Source organism: Strongylocentrotus purpuratus, unplaced genomic scaffold (assembly GCF_000002235.5).
Source record: "Strongylocentrotus purpuratus isolate Spur 01 unplaced genomic scaffold, Spur_5.0 spur5_scaffold_10, whole genome shotgun sequence".
NCBI lineage: Eukaryota > Metazoa > Echinodermata > Echinoidea > Camarodonta > Strongylocentrotidae > Strongylocentrotus > Strongylocentrotus purpuratus.
In genome coordinates, this window is record NW_022145595.1 from 12,766,550 (window position 1) to 12,770,974 (window position 4,425).

The 4,425-nt window shown below is 37.7% G+C and overlaps 1 long non-coding RNA gene across 2 annotated transcripts; it reads right to left on the reverse strand.

Annotated features, from left to right (window-relative positions):
- Positions 1–1,217: 1,217 nt before the first annotated feature.
- Positions 1,218–4,048, reverse strand: LOC115921680. 2 transcript variants are annotated; one of them, XR_004063035.1, is made up of 3 exons: positions 3,951–4,048; positions 1,639–1,900; positions 1,218–1,309 (listed from the first exon to the last, which is right to left on the reverse strand). It is a non-coding gene; the product is annotated as an uncharacterized LOC115921680 (long non-coding RNA). The 2 variants fall into 2 exon arrangements; XR_004063036.1 differs by having other exon boundaries at positions 1,228–1,309; positions 1,670–1,900.
- Positions 4,049–4,425: the final 377 nt, after the last annotated feature.

Consider the following 4,425-nt stretch of genomic DNA (forward strand, 5'->3'; position numbering starts at 1 on the left):
GGGAGGGGGCATTAATTGTTTTTTTAGGGGAGGCATTAATTTTTTCTGAATTTGTTTATTTGCTGTATTAATTCTTTTCTTAGGGGGGCGTTCATTTTTTTTTCCTTAATTTTTCTGCTTTATTGAATTTCTCAAGGGAATAGTGATTTAAACACAAAGAAAAGAACTTTTTTGTAAATTTCGTCTCTACTTCTCACTCTTTCACCTTCCTTGTTTTTGTTTGTTGTCTCTCTTTTTTCACCAGCTCTCCACCCCACCTCTCTCAAATATCTTTTTATTTTGTTAGAACTCCATTTGTTAAAATCCCTCTCGTACCCCTTTTCTTTCTCTTTTTTCTCCATCTCTCTCTCTCACACATACCCTTTCTCCTTCTTTCTTCATCTCTCTCTCTCTTTATCTTTTTCTCTCTCTCTGCGGGTGTTTGGATTTAGCGAAATATACTGAATCCATTTTAATTCATGGTGTGTACTGGGTAATTATAAGTAATAGATAACAGCAAATGGTATATTAATAATTAAACAAGATAAACAAAGTAGGTCATTCACTTGTAAAACGTTTACCTCCTAACTTAATGATTTCACGAGAAAAACCACATCATCAAACAAGAGAAATTTATATTTAAATATTGACGATTTAATATGGATAATCAAAACAAGTATTCAAGGTTATTGACGAAGACAATGTTGAAGTCGATGATGATGTCAGTGATGATAATGATGACAGCAATGTTGTCGGTGGCGATGGTGATGAAGCAGTCAAATAACGATTTCAGTGATGATGTTGATGAAGATGATGACGATTTCCCTTTCAAAGTGGTTGGTACCTTTTGCAAAAATGTTTTTGGGAGGAACTATATCAACCATTAGATTTCAAATCATATGGTCTAATTGTTTCAGACCACAGTACTGCATGGGTGTACGTTTCGTTCAGAGAAACCAAAGGGTGAACCAATTCCATATCGGTCATTTAATTAATTGGATTAAAAGTAAATGGGGAGCATCTCCAAAAAAAGGGAAAATTTTCATTTCATTAATAGAGTATCTGTTCTTCCTATTAATAAAATACAGGGCTTGATCTCCACCAGGACTCCTGATGTAGACATGAGTCCTATCAATTGCACCTAGAAAACCTGGCAACCTGCAGTATTGGTAGAACTGCTGCTGTGTTGCTTCTACTTCTTCTCTTGATGTTGGGAACTTCATGAATTCTTTCCTTCTTCTTTCAAATGCTTCTGACACGTCTTTGATGACTCTGCATACAGAAGACTGTGAAAGTTGTGCCTCATCACCATGCATCTTTTGGAATGACCCTGTAAAAAGAAAAAAATCCTTTTAGTGAAATATCAACTAGTACAATTTCTTACAAGTTACATGGCCAGATCAAATTCTCAAACTGAGAAATGTTTAAAGTCCTTAAAATTGTAGAATAGATTTTTTATTAAATCAGGGCTGTCAACCCTCTTGCATTTAGAGGGAGTCTCACGCCACCACGCCCTTCCTCCCGCTTTGATGTAGAATCTCCCGGTTTATGAAAAAACCTCCCGCAAAACATGGTAACCGCAATTTTACCCTTTTACTTTTTCGCTCAGCCCAGATTAAATAGAAATTTACTAAATACTAAATAAGGTAAATTACTCACCAAAAGCATAGAATCGACGTGCTGTCACTACCTGTATAGGTATTGGGTCGTTTCTGTCTGTCGTCCTCCTCAGCTCTTCATCCACCAAGTTGATGAGGTAGAGCGCTGTCTCTTTGGAAAACCAGTACCTGGTCCGAAATGACTTATCATCATACACTTCAAAAGGGTTCATGGGTCACGAAGGCCTCTCTGAGGTCTGCCTATCAACTCTCTGTTCCGATCAAGCTGGCGGAGATGGTGAATATATTCAGCCATGCTGTCTCTGTCACAACAAAATAGAAAAAAGTGAATTAAAATTAGAACATATGAAATGAAAAAATATCATTCATTGTTTATCAAATAAATCCTATGATATTACATGTTTTGCATTCTTTGTATTGTAGACAATCTGATTTTGAATAGCTTTTGCAAACTCTAAAAAAAATATTAACGATACTTTGATTGCATTAAAGAAATGAGTGCTATTGATTCATACTATTGGGCAATTAGAAAAGATGATGTCACTGAACCTCCATAAGAACGTAGGGGCCAATTCCTGTCATGTTTTGTTAAAAATCTACTCATGCTTGATAAAATGTGAAATTAGATACATGTAGATGTACAAATTAGCATTAGATGTCCCATGTGAAAGGTTGAATTTGACTAAGATTACATGTAGATTAGGAAGAACACACATTGATTTATTGGCTATTTGATTGCACAGATTTTAAACTTGCTTCAAAATTCAAGTAGGCCTAGGTCTAGGTCTACAACAATGTATTGATGTAGACTCTAACAGTAACAGTTAGGCCTAGACATGATCATGATGTAGACTAGTATAAATTTATAGGAGATGAGTGTAGAGACATTCGACAGTCAGTACTAGAGTCTAGTCTAGAGTCTAGATCTAGTAGATCTAGATGGGCCTAAAGACAAAGTACCTCTCATTCAGCTCAGACTTGTGCTCGAACTCGGTGACGGTGAGACACACAAACACTCAACTTCTCAAGACACAACACAACAAACCATCGGCGCGGGCTTGGCATGAATTTATGAAAAGTAGACCTAGATCTAGTCTAGATTTCTAGTTTTACTTTTAGAAAGGTCTAGATTCTAGACCTAGACCACTAACTTTAGTCTAGATTCTAGATCTAGAGCCTGAGGTCTATACCGGTAGACCCTACGGCCTAGGTCTACTAGTTCTAACTTGTTAGATCTAGAAAGTCTAGAGTACTAGACTAGACCTCTAGACCTAGATCTAGATCTAGACTAGACCTAGACTAGATCTAGGTCTAGACCCTAGGCCTAGGACTAGTCTAGATCTAGATCTAGGTCCATTTTGAAAAATATTTTATTCCATTTCAATTTCTAAATCTAGAATAGGGTCTAGACTAGACTAGATCTAGTCTAGACTCTAGATCTATCATCTAGATCTAGACTAGGGTCTAGGTCTATTTCTAGACCTCTAGATCTAGGCTAGATAGTCTAGATCTAGTCTAGACTAGATCTAACTTTAGATCTGCATCTTTTACAATAATTTACAAAATACTTTTAATAAATTCATGCCATGGTTTGGCGTGCTTTGACTAATTTCTTGAAACTGAGGACTAACGTTAGATCTAGATTATTAGATCTAGATCTAGTCTAGGCCTAGTCTAGTCTAGATCTAGATCTATCATCTAGCCTAGGCCCACGTCGTGTTTGCGTGTCTCACTGCCACCGACTTCGAGCTCAAGCTCAGGTCTACCGAGTGTCAGTGTAGAAATCTAGGCCTAGTAGTACTAGAGACTAGTCTAGATCTAGGTCTAGACCAGGCCTCTGTATATAGTAGGCCTAGATCTAAGTTAGACTAGACTAGTAAAATCCATCAGTGTGGAAGAATTTTCATTTTCATTTCGGCATTTTTCGTTCTCCGTTAGTCAGATGAGAAGCAGCATCAGCAGAGGAGAAAATACAAATGGAACTGTCGCTACCCCCCCCCCCCCGAGGCCAGGAATGTCTCAAATGTCATGATTAACATATTTTTCTTCCCGAATCACACAATTGTGTGATGTTATAGGCCTAACTAATTTCGTATTGTTAGCTGGCACATTCGCAGTTATTGCGAAATTGCCTTGCCTCGCAGGATTACATAAACAACACAACACAAATACACACGCATGGGTCCGAGCTGCGTTAGGTTCTGCGACAATGTTCGCAAAGGCTGTGCAACTTACGATGAAGATTATTATTCGTGCACTTTTTACGCATATAAATCATGTTCAATTGGGCTTCCATTGTAGCAGAACTGAGAATATGGTACAAATATGTTGTGAATAACTAAAAATACTTACAATGTAGGCTATCAAAGTTGAAAAAACAGCAACTTTGTGAAGGTCTCTTCACTTTGTTTCACCACAAATTTGTCAACAAAATTTGTACGGTCGTCTGCGCTAAATTAAAGCCAAAGCTCGCTGGTATGACGTCATATGACGCGTTTTTTTTTAGCCCGCTGTTTAAACCACCCTTCTGAGCAGGCTAAAATTATGACGTAATATGACGCGATTTAGCCTGGGTTAAATCTAAACTTCCTTTGTGAATACCAAAATAATTTCGGAGTACTACAGAGCAAACTACCTACGGGCAAACCCATCCAAGACTCAGGTGTGTGTTTTCCACTTGAAGAACAGGGAGGCAAAGAGAGAACTGAAGCTAAAGTGGAACAATGTGCAACTTAACCACTGCGAGCATCCAGTGTATTTAGGTGTAAAACTTGACCGCACTTTATCCTTCAAGAAACATATCGAGAAGACAATAGGCAAAGTAGAA